Below are 17,394 nucleotides of genomic sequence, written 5' to 3'. Positions count from 1 at the left end.
TATGAATGGATCTCTGCATGGATCCAGGTTATGACTAGATATCTTCATGAACCCAGGTCAGGGCAGGACCTATTCATGGACTCAGGTCAGGGCTAGATCTCTGCATAGATCCAGGTCAGGCAGGATCTCTGTATGGACCCAGGTGAGGACTGGATCTCTCCTTGGATGCATGACAGGGATAAATTTCTCCATAGCACCAGGTTAGTGCTAGAACTCTGCATGGACCCAGGTCAAGGCTTGATTTCTATAAACCCTTGTCAGGGCCGGGTGTCCTTATGAGTCCATTTCAGGGTTGGATCTCTGCATGAACCCAGATAAGTGCTAGATCTCTTTATGAACCCAGGTCAAGGCAGGATCTCTCCATGGATCCATTTCAGTTATAGATCACTGCATGAACCCAGGTCAGGGCTAGATCTCTTCTCAAACCTTAGTCAGGGCTGGATATCTTTATGGAACCATGTCAGAACAGGAATCTGCATGGACATAGTTTAGGGCTGGATCTCTCCATGGACCTAGGTCAGCGCTAGATCTCTGCGTGAATCCAGGCCAGGGTGGTTCTCTTCATGAACACCAGCCAGTGCTGAGTCTCTGCATGCTATACTATAACTGTAGATTTAATAATGCTTTCATATTACTATTTTTCTTTTCTCCCAAGAAATACATAATTAGTGATTAATAATTTTTTTTGGGGGGGTCCACACCTGGCAGTGCTCAGGGGTTACTCCTGGATCTATGCTCAGAAATTGCTCCAAGTGGGCCTGGAGAGATAGCACAGCGGTGTTTGCCTTGTAAGCAGCCGATCCAGGACCAAAGGTGGTTGGTTCGAATCCCGGTGTCCTATATGGTCCCCCATGCCTGCCAGGAGCTATTTCTGAGCAGACAACCAGGAATAACCCCTGAGCACCGCCGGGTGTGGCCCCCCCCCAAAAAAAAAGAAAGAAATTGCTCCAAGCAGACTCCCATGTCGACAGACCACATGGGATGCCAGGATTTGAACAACTGTCCTGCATGCAAGGCAAATACCCTACCTTCATGCTATCTCTCTGGCCCCTGATAATGAATTATACATCCATCAGCAGATGACAGTAATTTAGTTTTGGACTTGAGTTTTTATTACTTTATATCAGGGATCGTTCAGATCATAGTAGGATTAGAATCTGTCCACTGACATTATCGCCAATTGATGAATTATCATTAGGAAGGATCTTAAATTTATTTGTTTTGGAGCCACACCTGGCAGTGCTCAGGGGTTCCTTCTGGCTCTGTGCTCAGAAATCACACCTAGCAGGTGTGGGTATGCCTGGAATCAAACCTGGGTTGGCCATATGCAAGACAAATGCTCTACCTGCTGTGCAATCACTGGTTCCTACCTTTATTTAGCGATGTGCTTATCCCATCATATTTCACTGAAAACTTTTCTACTTTCTTGATTTTTCTTGAGGTTTTCTTTAGAAAATAGAAGATTCCGACCTTGTTCAAGGAAAAGTAACTTAGTGTAGAGATATTCATAAAGCAGTTCATACGTGCTGCTGACCACAGTTGTCACTGTCACATCATGGACTCCCTCTTGCTGGGCATAGGACCCCAAACTAGGACTGCCATCACCTCTTCTGCAGTGTATGTCACTGCTGCCACAGTTCCCGCCTTTACAGATGTAAAAAGTCCTGCACAGTTCTGTCCTCTCTGTCACCTATTCCTGAGCCAGAGTCTGGCATGAGCTCACCTGACAGGGGGTTTTTGACTGTCCAACTGCAAGAAAGTGGGGTCAGGTAGGTGTCCTATCATGGAGAAAGAGCCCTTTCTCCTGTTAACTGCAGAGTTCCTCCAAGTGAGAGGAGGCACCAGGATCCAATGATTCTTGGTTAGAGACTGGGGAGTTGGGAAAAATGAAAAATATTTATTGGTTTAGCTATATGTGAACACTGATTGCTGCTGTAGGTCAGTGCTGATTTGTGGTCCTGATTACCATCAGAAGTCTGTCAAGAAGTTCCCTGTGCCTATGCCACCAACATGCACTATAGCTGAGGTGGAAGTGATCTGTCCTCATGCCCAGGCCCCAATCATCAACATTAACAGTGCAGCACTCACAATGCTCAATGGAGCCTCTCCCAAACTGCAGAGACCTAAGATTCTGCGCTGAGCCTGGAATGGAAGGAGACTGAGAGGGACTGTATTTTGCATGTGGGAGGAATGCAAATTGTGTCTTGAAGGTGGATTTTGGTGCTTTTCAAAAGCTAAAAAGGAAGATGATTTTTCTAGTCATGAGTGTGGCTGGACCATTGCTGCCTCCTTGGGACAGAACAAAGCCCAGGTGACGTTGTGCAGCTCCACAAACATGACCGCTGAGGTATGTGGTTATGTGGTAGGATCCTTTACCATCACCCTTGGCTAAGGGACGCTCACCATATGGCAGGACAGTTTTTATTCCAGCAGCACATTGGATGAGCATTAGAGGAGACCCTGCTTCAAAAGGGGAATCTACCACATTCTCTCTATTTCTGGTCACCCTGAGAATGAATGGCTGGTGAGATATAGGACTGTGCATTATTCAGGGAAGCACACTGAGTCCTAGACCTTACTCAGGCATTTCAGGACCTTTGCCTCTCTCACAGAAAAGAATTTTCAGAGTTATAGTAATTTGAAATCCCTGGAAACAATGGTGTCAAGAAAGAGAAAAATTGACTCAGAGTGTAGGATATTCAAAAAACATTGGACTTTTGATTACTTTTTCATGCAGTACAAGGAAAGAGCTGCGTGTCTGATATGCCCGAAAATAGTGCCTGTGTTCAAAGAATACAATTTGCGTCGACACTATGAAACTTAACATAAAATAAATATGATTATTTTGTCATAGAAGTGGGAAAAGATAAAATATTAAAACTTAAAACTAAAGCTGGAGAGATAACATGGAGACAGGGCATTTGCCTTGCATGCAGAAGGACGGTGGTTTGAATCCCGGCATCCCATATGGTCCCCTGAACCTGCCAGGAGCGATTTCTCAGCGGAGAGCCAGGAGTAACCCTGAGCAATGCCGGTGTGATCCAAAAACAAGCAAACAAAAAAAAAAATAAAAGAACACCTTAAAACTACATTGACAACTCAGCAAAATACTTTTGTGAAGCAGAAGCAGCTAAATATTTTATCACTGCGAGTAGGTTTTCAAGTTGTCGTGCACTGGCATGCATGCACTGGCATTCATGCACTGGCAGACCATTCGTGAAGGAACAATTTTTTTGTCCCCCAATTCACAATACAGACCAGGCAAAGGGCCTGGGTTGAAGTATAGATGGGGTGCATTTACTGTACCTCCTCTTTCTATACAGTCAATGTAAAGAACACAGCCTGTGGTAAGAATTGGGAGGCCTTATCTTTTTTTTCTTTTCTTTTTTTGATATATATATATATATACATATATATATATATATATAGAGAGAGAGAGAGAGAGAGAGAGATACACAAAACAATACTTCACCAGTGCAACATTCCCATGACCAATATCCCAAGTGTCCTTCCTCCCCACCCCACACAGGCCTGTACTCTAGACAGGCTTTCTACTTCCCTCATTCAGTCACATTTTGTTATGATAGTTCTCAGTGTAATTATTTCTGTGACTGCACTAAATGATTCCTGTGGTGAGCTTCATGTCAGGAGCTGAACCCTCCAGTAAGGAACAATTTGTTAAACAATTCCTTCTTTCCATTGCCAAAGAGATGTGTCCAGAGAAGGCCGATTTATTTAGTACAGCGAGTCTTTCAGTACCTACAATTACACTGAGGATTGAAGAAATGGGAGACAATTTGCATCAGCATTTGCAAAACTCCACCAAAAATCTTTCATATTTTTCCTTGGGACTCAAAGGAAGCAATGATGTTCATGATTCTGCACAACTTCTAATTTTTATTTGTGGGAACAATAATTATTTTGAAGTCACAGAAGAGCTTATTGGACTGCAAAGTATCAAAGGAACAACTACAGGCGAGGATATCTATGAAAAGGTTTGCCAAACTGAATGATTTGGAGCTGGACTGGGCTAAACTAGCCAGCGTGACAACTGATGGTTCTCATAGCATGGTGGGCTCTAAAAAAAGTAATTGCTTACATTAACCAAGAGATGGACAAAAATAACCATTCTTATCCAATAGCCATAACTGCCTCATCCATCAACAAGCGTGTTGTAAATCACTGAAGTGGGACTCTGTTATGAAAATTGTGGTATCTTGTGTTGACTTCATTAGAGCTCATGCAGTAAACCACAGACAATTTCAGGAATTTTTTTCTGAGCTAAACGTTGACTCTGAAGATGTTCTGTATCACATAGAAGCCATTGATTGAGTCGAGGGAGAGCTTTGAAACTTTTCTATGAGTTACTTTCACAGATTGCAACATTTCTTTTTTTGGGGGGGGGTTTGGGCCCCAACCGGTAGTGCTCAGGGGTCACTCCTGGCTGTCTGCTCAGGAATAGCTCCTGGCAGGCACAGGGGACCACATGGGACACCAGGATTCGAACCAACCACCTTTGGTCCTGGATCGGCTGCTTGCAAGGCAAACACCACTGTGCTATCTCTCCAGGCCTGGATTGCAACTTTTCTGCTTTCAGAAAACAAAGTACTGTTGTATATGAAAATATTTTCGTTTGTGACGTCAGGCTGGGAAAATCCACGAAACTACGCCTGCCAGTGGGGCCCAACTGTGAAAAATTGTGAGTGCTGCCTGTGTGTGTTTGTTTACTATCCTGTTGCGTGAACCTCTTGGGAGTGGGCTGTGCGCTCTTTTTTTGGGGGGTGGGGGGGTTGGGCCACACCCAGCTGTGCTCAGGGGTTACTCCTGGCTGTCTGCTCAGAAATAGCTCCTGGCAGGCACGGGGGACCATATGGGACACCGGGATTTGAACCAACCACCTTTGGTCCTGGATTGGCTGCTTGCAAGGCAAACGCCACTGTGCTATCTCTCCGGGCCCGCTCTTTCTAAGAAAAGAACACCATCGCAACAAGAAGAAAAAAATCACACTAAGAACTGTGCTGGATCACTGAATCCCAGCATTTCTCTCCGGACTGTCTTTTCTGCTGCATGCTGGGGCCCAAGATTTGATCCTGTGTGAGGCTTCATCCACGGAGGACTCCCCTCCCTTGGAGGCAAGTCAACCCATCCAGAAAGGATGTAGCCAGAGGAGTATGTGTCTGCATCATTTAGCCAATGAATACCACCACAACACGTAGAAAAACCCACAATACAAGTGTGACAATGGGGAAACAACGCAGGCCAGCATCAGAAACAGAGAATGAAGATGACAACTCTGATGACCAGATAATAACCAACCAACTTACCAACCTCTCAGATAAGGACTTTAGACTAGCAATATGGAAGATGCTCAACGAACTCAAAGAAACCATGGATTGAGTTGAACAGAACACTAATAAGAACCAAGAAAATATGAAGACAGAAATCACAAAACTCCAAACTGAAATAACATGTCAACTAACAGGCCTGAAAAACTCAGTAAACGAAGTGAATGACAAAATGGATAAGCTCTGGGACAGGGTATCAGAAGCTGAGAATAGACTTGGTGCTGTGGAAGATGAGATAAATAACAATTCCACACAGCAGGAGAGATTGGAAAAAAAAACTTAAAGCAAATGAACAGACAATGGAAAAATTAGTCAAAGAATGGGAACAGATGAAAATAGAAGTCTATGATAAGATCAACAGAAACAACTTAAGAATCACTGGAGTCCCAGAGACCCAGGAAGAAAATTTCCAGGAAGAATCAACGGTCAAGAACATTATTAAAGAGAAACTTCCAGAGCTAAAGAATATATGTGATCAAATCCTGAATGCTTGAAGAGTACCAACCAAAAGAGACCCCAGAAAAACTACCCCAAGACACATCGTAGTCACAATGACAGATCCCACAGATAGAGACAGAATTCTGAAAACAGCAAGATAAAAAAAGGGGAAATTACGTTCAGCAAGCATCCTTGAGATTTACAGCAGACCTGTCACCAGAAACACTCAATGCCAGAAAGCAGTGGTGGGATATTGTGAAAAGACTGAATGAAATGAATGCTTCACCTAGAATACTGTACCCAGAAAAACTCACTTTCCGGTTTGATGGAAGAATACATGGTTTCACAGAAAAAAAAACAGCTCAGAAGCTTTACAGGCTCAAAACCAGTCTTAAGAGAAAAACTGAAAGACCTAATTTAAGACAAGACTACCCAAAAGACACACCAAATTTTGAAATAAAGATGGCGTTAAATCCCAGGACAATTCTTTCTCTCAACGTCAATGGACTAAATGCACCAGTTAAGAGACACAGAGTGGCTAAATGGATCAAAAAACTCAATCCAACCTTCTGCTGCCTACAAGAAATGCACCTGAATAGTCAGAACAAACATAGACTCGAAATAAAAGGCTGGAGAAAAATTATCCAAGCAAACAACACCCATAAAAAAGCTGGAGTGGCCATACTAATATCAGATAATGCAAACTTTATACTCAGGAAGGTTGTAAGGGACAAAGATGGACATTTTATATTAATCAAGGGGTATGTAGAGCAGTGCAACCTCCCATAGGAGACCCCCGACCCGCGGGGGTGTGGAAATGGAGGTTGCTAGTTATTAGTGGGTTCACTCGAGCAGAACCGACCTGTAAAGAAGAACTAGAGAAATTAGTAAGAGAAGTCTTCAAGACAACGCATGCTGTTCAAAAAGGGAAGTTTATTGTTGGGGGATCAGCTTTTAAGGGCTGAAACACGTCAGAGGTGTTACAAGTTTTCCACCAATCACAGTTACAAGCATTCATTAGCATAAACTGGGGCAGGTAATAGGGAGGGGCAAAGAGGTAGACCTGAGCATGTTTTACTAAAAGGCATAAGATTCAAACAGAGTTCTATAAATTATACTCAACAAGTATAAATAGAACCTCAGCTGTAATCTTAATAATGTTTGCTAACACAAAGGCAAGTTCCTCTATATCTTTCTTTCTGGCTGGATATATTGGGCTGCTCTGAATTACTTTGTCTATTTCCTTTGTCCTCAAGGCATGGGCGCCTTTGGTCATGTGGGTGACCAGATTAGGAATTACTGAGGTGTCTTTATGTTCTAGGTTTATCAGCTAGGCTCCCCACAGATCAGGAAGAAATAACTCTCCTAAACATATATGCACCGAATGAGGGGCCAGCAAAACATTTAATACAACTGTTAACAAATCTGAAAAATAATATCAATAACAACACAATAATTGTTGGGGACCTCAACACGGCTTTGTCAACACTGGATAGGTCAACAAGACTGAAACCCAACAAGAATATACTAGACCTGAAAAGAGAAATGGAAGAAAGAGGCCTAGTGGATATATAGGACACTCCATCCCCAGAAACCTGGATACACATTCTTCTCCAATGTACATGGGACATTCTCCAGAATAGACTGCATGTTGGCACATAAAACATACCTCCATAATATCAAGCAGATAGAAATTTTGCAGACTACCTTTGCTGACCACAAGGCTCTGAAATTATTTGTGAATTCCAAAGGGACTCAGAAGAAAAACTTTAACACCTGGAAGTTAAACATCCTCATACTGAATAACCAGTGGGTCTGAGATGAAATCAAGGAGGAAATCAAAAGGTTCCTGGAAACAAATGACAATAAAGACACAAACTATCAGAACTTATGGGACACAGCAAAAGCAGTACTGAGAGGAAAATTTATAGCTTTGCAAGCACACATCAGGAAAGAATAAGGAGCTTACCTGAGTAGCTTAATGACACAGCTAATAGAACTAGAAAGTGCTCAACAAAAGGACCCAAAAATAGGGAGACAGAAGGAAATAACTGTTGGGGACTGTGACTTGTTTGAGGCCATTTTGCTGTTCTTTCTGCCATAATCCAGCCTTTCACCTAAAGGCTACATGCAGTCTTGCTGTAAGTTCTTGGGCCAAAGAGAAAGGAATGTGCAGCTGCAAGAGATAATTAATCTTGTAGCCCGGAGGAGAGCAACACGGCCCGGTACCATTCCCAGAAATGAGGTCTTACTCCCTCAACTATATTCCGGAGTGAACTAGGCTGTTATCAATAAGTGTATGCTACATTGTCTGTTCAAGATCACTGAGGCAAGCACATCTTGCACCAGCTCCTGATAGTCAAGCAATTAGGAATGCAGCTAGAAGGTCACTAGAAATTTCCATAGAAACAGCACGTTCATCATAACTTGAAGGTCATCCAGCCCCCTAGCCCACTGCCCACTTCCTTATTTAGAGCATGATTTACTTTCTTTGTTCCTTGAAACCTGAAATACATCCTTGCCTTGTATGGGCCTTCGCGCCAAAAGTATGACTGACATCACCTTTGTACTGCCCCCTTCTCCTTCACTATATAAGAAGGAGCTGTAGTCAAATAAAGTTGCCTTTGAGCAGTGAGATATTGCCTTAGGTCTTTATTATTAACCTCTCTCAGATTTTTACAGGTGTGGTTGTTCTTCTACCCAGCAAAATAGGAGTGCGGTTGTCTGAGAAGTCTTCCCAGCTAATTCCTGCTGGCCGGGCCCCCCTGGGGGGCTTCAGGACCCCGCATTTTGGCGCCCAACGCTGGGCTCGAAGACCACCGCCACACCCCGAATGACTATGGGTCGGCGAGTCCGGAGCTGTTTCATAAATCGCAGGAATACCCCATCCGGGTAAGCGTTGAAACGAGTTAGCCTTAATCAAAAATTTAAACTGCAGTTTTTTCAGTCGTTCTGATCACCGCCCCTGATTGGCTCTTGGGGCTTCGCCCGTTGGCTTCACTTCCATGGGTGTTTCGTTGAGTACTGAACTTAAATTCATTAAATATATACAGTCTGAGTTGAAAGCCAGACATATAGAGGTTACCAAAAAAGATATTTGTAATTTTTTAATGTTTGTTCATGATGTTTACCAGAAATCTAGTGTTCCCAGGCTCCCTCTCGCTCTGACTCTGTCTCTCAGTTTCCTTCCTCTTCTGACCCTTCATCTTTACTTCTGCCACTGCACCCTCTGTGCAAAATCCTAAACAGCCCTTCACTTCCCTAGTCTCAGCTCCGTCCCAGTTCCACCAAAACCTTTACTCCCCTCACCACCCTCCCCTCCTTAGCCAGCAATTGCAACAATACAAAGCCTTTAATTAGAAAAGCCTCAAAGAGCCGTTTCAAGCCGTAACCTCCTATGGCCCCCAAGCCCCTTACACGCTCTCCTGCTTAGAATCTAATAGCTGAACTCTTTGTCTCTTGGGAAGTTAACTTTTTTTTCCGCTGCAAAGCCCTTGCAGATAGGCAGGAATCCTGATCTCTAAGCTCTTATAGCTGGCCTCGCCTCTTTTCATACCTTAAAGGTACAGCACACACTTTCCAGGTCCCAGCTTGCCAACATGGCTCTTGCTGCCCTCTATGCCTGGAAGTCGCTCCCCAGAGCCAGCATTCCAGCAGCTCCCCCACACGCGGCAACAAACTGTTGCTGCTTTCTTCCCCCCCCCCCCCCCTTTTCTGACTTGAGTTCCCAACTCACCACAATTACATCCATGGTGTCTCACCTCTCTAACAAACTTGATAATGCTCTTAGCTCAAAAACCAGTGCTACTACCTTTCCTGTCTTTCTCCCTAATGGAAAAAGTTCCCCCCCCCCGCCTGCTCAGCAGCCTCCGCAGCTACCTTCTCAAACGCCTCCCACTAATCCCCCGCACCCCAGGGGAAAAATTCTAAATGCCCAAGACGTTCAGTCCCTAACCATGGCAGATTCCCTCCTCTCACCGCTCCCCCTCTTAAAGCTATAGAAATGAAACTACTTGGCCAAATTGAAAATCTTAAACAAATCTTAAGCCTTCAAAAACAGGCTGCTTCTCTTAATTCACAGGTTTCTGCCCTTCAGGCGTTTCCCCCCCCCTCCTAAATCTATAGTTGTCTGTCCTCTGCCCACTGCATTCTACGGCCAGGCCCCCCCTCTTGAGAATTCAAAGGAACAAACTAATAAAAGTGAGGCTGAGTGCCATAAAACAGAAACTGCTGCAGTGCCTACAAAAAATTCTAAGGGCACAGTAAGCAGGATAATTACAAAGTATCATCTGCTAAGCCATAAAACCTTGCGATATCTACACTTTGCTGTTAAAACTTCTGAGCCTAATGTACCTTTTACTCAGTACATTTTGCTCAAACCAGCCCTCAGCCTCCTTCAGCCTCTTTCCTGCCAGCCTTGGGAAACAGCCAGCTCAGGCCCTGCCACTCCCACTTTAAGCCTTCCAATTCACCTTGAAATACCCAATCTTTGTTATTCAAAATAAATCTGAAAAGTAGCATCTCTTGCATATTCTCAAATCAATTAATAAAACCATGATCCCCATGGTACTTTTGCAACCCAGACTCCCCTCTTCAGTTGCCATTCCCTCTAATTCCAATAAATTAGTAATTAATCTTAAAAGATTGCTTTTTTTTCTCTATATCATTACACCCTGCGGACTGTAAATAATTTGCCTCTAGCCTTCCTGCTGTTAACTGTGCTGGCCCCTCCCCGAGTTATCAGTGAAAGACTCTGCTTCACCTTGTCAGCCCTACACTTCGTCAGATATGTGTTATTAGGTTTAGTGCATTAAGTGGTGTAAAGTAATTATTAAAACATTAAAAAGCAACATGAAGATAAGGGCAATAAACTTTTTTTTTGCCTCTCAGAAAATTTTAGAGCAAGGTCATGATTCTGTCACTTTACAGATAACAAAATGTTGGTAAAAGAAAAACTTCTTTGTGTTTTAAAATCCAACCGAACACAAAAGTGTTAAATTTAAGTCTTATATTTCTATTAAAAGTTTTATTTTAATTTTTAAAGTATTTACAAAATTATGTGAAAAATAGTGTGGTTAGCCTTTTTAAACAATATAGTTAATTTAATGCACAGTAAACACCTAGGTGTGCTTTATAGTACCCTTAGTTTTAACTTTGTGCTACAGCAATGGTTGTTCTTTATTTCTGCATTGAAAGAACTATTATTTTAAGTGCATTCAAAATATCAGCACATTATACAAATCTGTATATTTGTGTCGCAGTGAAAAAATAATATAAATGAAAAATATATTATATATAATTTTATAAGTAATATATAAAAGTAACTAAACTTTATAAGCAAATTAACTAGTATTAAATATAATTTTAGTCTTAAGTTCTAGGTGTGTAAATGCATCAGATGTCTTTAACTATATTTTATAATAATCTAAGCATTTAGTTAATTTAGTATATAATATTTTTTACAAATTATTCACTTAAAGTCTTCATAGTAAAAACAGTTGTTTGTTTTTTAAAATCAGTTTTTATACCTTTAATAATCATAGTTCATGCTATTGTGTTTAATCATAAAATTTTTAACACTTTATTGCAGCTGTCTTACTGTTCTACTGCAAAACCAATTTAAAGAAAACCTATTCATTTACAGCAAATCATTTCATACTTCCAAGTAGAGACTCCTTCTACAGTGCTCATTAACCATTTTACTTAATGTTTTAAACTTCAAATTAAAATTGTTTTAAAAATGTTTTGTGTTAAATCTAAACCTTAAAATTTATTTTCAGCAAAGTTCCACTCCATCTACATTAAGTACTTCTCAAAACTAAAAAAGTTTTTCTACAAAATTTTTTTTCTTTTTCTCTTTTTCTTTTCTTCTTCTCACAAACATGCTAACTAAATATTTAAAAGCGCTTGTCAATTTTTTATAATTTAGTCTTAAATCACTCCTTTTATCTGTTTATCTGTCTGTTGTGATGAATGAAAGTGGCCACAAGTGTAAAATGTTGTGTTTAGTGTTGTTTTGTTTTGTCTGTTTATTTGTTATCTCTACATTTTATAATAATACAATTTTTAAAGCCTTATCCATTTTTCAAATTTCAATTAATTTTTTCAACCTGGTTCAGTCTGGTCAGTTCACAGACTGGCATCTTGCAACTAAAAATCATGTGTTAAAAATTATGTATTAAGCTAGCTTTGTCCTTCTAAGAACATGGCGGAAGGTGTGGGAGATGGCAAACCCCAGATTTCTCAATGGCCATCGGGGATAACTTTTCCCTGGAGAATTTCTGGACTTTGCAGTCACCCGGCTTTCCTGTTATGTGTAAGTTCAGGCCTATAGAATATGTATTTATGGCTAAAAAATAGCATCCAGCTTTAACATAATAACTAAAAGTTTAAGAAAAATCCTTTATATTCAGTTTAAAAAAATTTTTTTAATTAGCAATTGTTAATTATAAAATTTCTTTTATGCCAAAGTCTAACAGAGGTCAAATAACATTCCCGTGGTATTCAAAAATAACTAGTGTAATGTAAATTGCTAATGTTTTCTGCCTGTAAACCCAAGCCAAAAAACTAAGTAAATTCTTAATTTTTATATGAAGTAACCATTTTGCCTCCTGCCAAGCTGTTTTCTTATAAACCTCCTGCTAGCCGCCATTCCTGCAAACCTGTTTCTAACTGACTCCACCTTTGACAATGCTGAATTGAGCACTCTGCCTAGCTGCCTTGATGCCCACCATTGCCACCAACAACCTCCATTGCAAACAAGTCACGGTCGTGGAACTTTGCTTACTCAAACCATATATGTGCCCCCCTGTTCAACAATCAGACATTTGCAATCAAACCATTATTGTTAACAACTCTTCCATCTTCATTGAAGCCCCCAACTCCACTTATTTTGTTTGCTCCACTAAATTTTCTCCCCATATTGTTACTGAAATGTTTCTTGCTTATCATGATTATTATGTTTTAGCTTTGTTAATGCCTAAAATAACCATCAAACCTGTTGGTCCGGTTTCCACCTTTATCCTCATCCTGCAAATGGTCAATGCCTCTACCCAAGCACTCTCCAACACCAGCTATGAACACTGTTGAATCTGCAATTCACCAGTTTCGCCGTTTTATGAAAGCATCACAACGTTTGAACCTCCTATCTACACCACTGACTCTGAACTTCTTCTCTGGAAAATTCAGCCTCAGCGTCATTAACTCACTGTTGTGCAGGTTGTGAGCTACAAACTCTGCCTTCTAGCCCATCCTCCTCCTCTCAAGTTATTTTAAATCTTATAAATGCCTCTGCTCTAGCCCTCACAGACCCATATTATGAACGCTGTTAGCTTAGCTTCTCTCCTCAACCCCTACGATACTGTTAGTTCCCTTGCTAATATAGTTCTTCAAAATCGTCGTGCTCTATATTTTGCCCTTATGAAAGAGGGGGGAGTCTGTGTAGCCCTTAAGGAACAATGTTGTATTTTCAAAGACAAAACTGGATTAGTTAGGAATAGCGTTCAACACATTGGTGACGGTATAAAAGACTTCCAAAAACATTTCGATGAAGAACAAGGTTGGTAACAGGGTTGGTTTTTCTCTTCTCCTTGGATACATACATTACTGTCCACTATTTTGGGCCCTCTTATTAGCCTCATGCTGCTCCTTTCCTTTGACCCATGGGCTTTCCGCAAACTTACTGCCCTTGTTAAAAACCAGGTAGATGAGACGGCAAAAACCTCTGTTCAAGTTCACTACCAACAGTTAACCCAACGTGACTCCTGTGAAAACTTGGCTTTTGTCACCAAGCCGCCCTTCCAGCCACTAAGTTTTCAGGAGATAGAGCGCATAGCTAACAAACGGAGCTCGCTCCGGTACTTGTGCTCTCGGCTGTGGAGACACCTACGACGGGATTAGCAAGGTCCCAGTTAGGACACGGCCCTAAAAGGCTACAACGCATAATTCAAATCTCTGTGCACACCCACAGCGCCTGTAGCCATCTTTTAAATGTGGCTTTGGCCGTGTCCGACCTGGTCAAACCTTGTAGCCTAAGACACGGTTCTTCCACCCGCTCACGACTTTCCTTCTTTTATTAGAAGAGAAAGGGGGAGATGTTGGGGACTGTGACTTGTTTGAGGCCATTTTGCTGTTCTTTCTGCCATAATCCAGCCTTTCACCTAAAGGCTACATGCAGTCTTGCTGTAAGTTCTTGGGCCAAAGAGAAAGGAATGTGCAGCTGCAAGAGATAATTAATCTTGTAGCCCGGAGGAGAGCAACACGGCCCGGTACCATTCCCAGAAATGAGGTCTTACTCCCTCAACTATATTCCGGAGTGAACTAGGCTGTTATCAATAAGTGTATGCTACATTGTCTGTTCAAGATCACTGAGGCAAGCACATCTTGCACCAGCTCCTGATAGTCAAGCAATTAGGAATGCAGCTAGAAGGTCACTAGAAATTTCCATAGAAACAGCACGTTCATCATAACTTGAAGGTCATCCAGCCCCCTAGCCCACTGCCCACTTCCTTATTTAGAGCATGATTTACTTTCTTTGTTCCTTGAAACCTGAAATACATCCTTGCCTTGTATGGGCCTTCGCGCCAAAAGTATGACTGACATCACCTTTGTACTGCCCCCTTCTCCTTCACTATATAAGAAGGAGCTGTAGTCAAATAAAGTTGCCTTTGAGCAGTGAGATATTGCCTTAGGTCTTTATTATTAACCTCTCTCAGATTTTTACAGGTGTGGTTGTTCTTCTACCCAGCAAAATAGGAGTGCGGTTGTCTGAGAAGTCTTCCCAGCTAATTCCTGCTGGCCGGGCCCCCCTGGGGGGCTTCAGGACCCCGCAAATAACAAAGCTGAGAACAGAAATCAACGAAGTGGAAACCCAAAAAACAATCCGAAAGATCAACGAAAGCAGAAGTTGGTTCTTTGAAAAAATAAACAAGATTGATAGACCACTGGCAAACCTAACAAAGAAAGAGAGAGAGAAACTTGATAATTCGTATTTGAAATGAAAAAGAGGAGATCACTACTGATATGACAGAGATTCAAAGGATAATCAGAAACTACTTTGAGAAACTCTACGCCACTAAAAATGAGAACCTGGAAGAAATGGATAAATTCTTGGACTCTTATAATCTTCCACGGTTGAAGGAAGAGGATGTAGCATATCTAAATACCCCCATCACCATTGATGAACTTAAAACGGTAATCAAAAACAAAAGCCCAGGCCCAAAAACAAAAGCCCAGGCCCAGATGGATTCACTAATGAATTCTTTCAAACTTTCCAAGAGGAACTACTACCAATCCTGGCAAGACTCTTTCATGAAATTGAACAAACGGAAACACTTCGAAACAGCTTTTATGAAGCTAACATCACCTTGATACCTAAACCAGACAGAGATGCTATGAAAAAAGAAAACTGCAGACCAATATTGCTGATGAATGCAGATGCAAAGATCTTCAACAAAATCCTGGCAAATAGGATTCAATGCCTCATTAAGAAGATCATCCACTATGATCAAGTAGGTTTCATCCCAGGAATGCAAGGATGGTTTAACATCCGTAAATCTATCAACATAATACACAACATCAGCAACAAGAAAAATAAAAACCACATGATCATATCAATAGATGCAGAGAAAGCATTTGATAAGGTCCAACACCCATTCTTGATCAAAATTCTCAGCAAGATGGGAATGGAAGGAACCTTTCTCAAAATAGTTAAGGCCATCTACCACAAGCCAGAGGCAAATATTATCCTCAATGGAGAAAAACTAAAAGCCTTCCCTATAAATTCTGGCACAAAACAAGGCTGTCCTCTCTCACCACTCTTATTCAACATAGCACTGGTAGTACTCGCTATAGCGATTAGGCAAGAAAAAGATATCAAGGGAATCCAGATAGGAAAGGAAGAAGGCAAGCTCTCACTGTTTGCAGATGACATTATACTCTACTTAGATAACCCTAAAGACTCTACCAAAAAGCTTCTAGAAACAATAGACTCATATAGCAAGGTGGCAGGCTACAAAATTAACACACAAAAATCAATGGCCTTTCTATACACCAATAGTAATAAGGAAAAAATGGACATTAAGAAAACAACCCCATTCACAATAGTGCCACACAAACTCAAATATCTAGGAATCAACTTGACTAAAACTGTGAAGGACCTATCCAAAGAAAACTATAAAACTCTGCTCCAAGAAATAATAGAGGATACGTGGAAATGGAAACACATACCCTGCTCATGGATTGGCAGGATTAACATCATCAAAATGGCAATACTCCCCAAAGCATTGTACAGATTTAATGTGATCCCTCCAAAGATACCCTTGACATTCTTCAAAGAAGTGGATCAGGCACTTTTGAAATTCGTTTGAAAAAATAAACACCCTCGAATAGCTAAAGCAATCATTGGGAAAATGTATATGGGAGGAATTACTTTCCCCAACTTTAAACTTTACTACAAAGCAATAGTTATCAAAACAGCATGGTATTGGAATAAGGACAGGCCCTCAGATCAGTGGAATAGGCTTGAATACTCAGAAAATGTTCCCCAGACATACAATCACCTAATTTTTTATAAAGGAGCAGGAAATCCTAAATGGAGTAGGGAAAGCCTCTTCAACAAGTGGTGTTGGAACAACTGGATAGCCACTTGCAAAAAAATTGAACTTAGACCCCCAGCTAACATCATGTACGAAGGTAAAATCCAAATGGATTAAAGACCTCGATATCAGACCCAAAACCATAAGACATATAGAACAGCACATAGGCAAAACACTCCAGGACATTGAGACTACAGGCATATTCAAGGAGGAAACTGCACTCTCCAAGCAAGTGAAAGCAGAGATTAACAGGTGGAAATACATTAAGCTGAGAAGCTTCTGCACCTAAAAAGAAATAGTGCCCAGGATACAAGAGCCAACCACTGAGTGGGAGAAACTATTCACCCAATACCCATCAGATAAGGGGCTAATCTCCAAAATATACAAGGCACTGACAGAACTTTACAAGAAAAAAACATCTAATCCCATCAAAAAATGGGGAGAAGAAATGAACAGACACTTTGACAAAGAAGAAATACAAATGGCCAAAAGACGCATGAAAAAATGCTCCACATCACTAATCATCAGGGAGATGCAAATCAAAACAACGATGAGATACCACCTCACACCACAGAGAATGGCACACATCACAAAGAATGAGAATAAACAGTGTTGGCGGGGATGTGGAGAGAAAGGAACTCTTATCCACTGCTGGTGGGAATGCTGTCTAGTTCAACCTTTATGGAAAGCGATATGGAGATTCCTCCAAAAACTGGAAATCTAGCTCCCATATAATCCAGCTATACCACTCCTAGGAATATACCCTAGGAACAGAAACATACAATACAAAAACCCCTTCCTTACACCTATATTCATTGCAGCACTGTTTACCATAGCAAGACTCTGGAAACAACCAAGATGCCCTTCAACAGACGAATGGCTAAAGAAACATGGTACATATACACAATGGAATATTATGCAGCTGTCAGAAGAGATGAAGTCATGAAATTTTCCTATACATAGATGTACACGGAATCTATTATGCTGAGTGAAATAAGTCAGAGATAGAGAGAGAA

At 41.2% G+C, this 17,394-nt stretch overlaps 2 non-coding genes across 2 annotated transcripts; one reads left to right on the top strand and one right to left on the bottom strand.

Moving 5' to 3' along the window:
• Nucleotides 1–3,231: 3,231 nt before the first annotated feature.
• Nucleotides 3,232–3,364, bottom strand: LOC126005086 (small nucleolar RNA SNORA51). The gene has a single exon (XR_007494264.1). It is a non-coding gene; the product is annotated as a small nucleolar RNA SNORA51 (small nucleolar RNA).
• Nucleotides 3,365–10,888: 7,524 nt separating this feature from the next.
• Nucleotides 10,889–11,018, top strand: LOC126005031 (small nucleolar RNA SNORA22). The gene has a single exon (XR_007494216.1). It is a non-coding gene; the product is annotated as a small nucleolar RNA SNORA22 (small nucleolar RNA).
• Nucleotides 11,019–17,394: the final 6,376 nt, after the last annotated feature.

Source organism: Suncus etruscus, chromosome 3, assembly GCF_024139225.1.
Source record: "Suncus etruscus isolate mSunEtr1 chromosome 3, mSunEtr1.pri.cur, whole genome shotgun sequence".
NCBI lineage: Eukaryota > Metazoa > Chordata > Mammalia > Eulipotyphla > Soricidae > Suncus > Suncus etruscus.
This window is presented reverse-complemented; position numbering and strand designations above follow the sequence as displayed.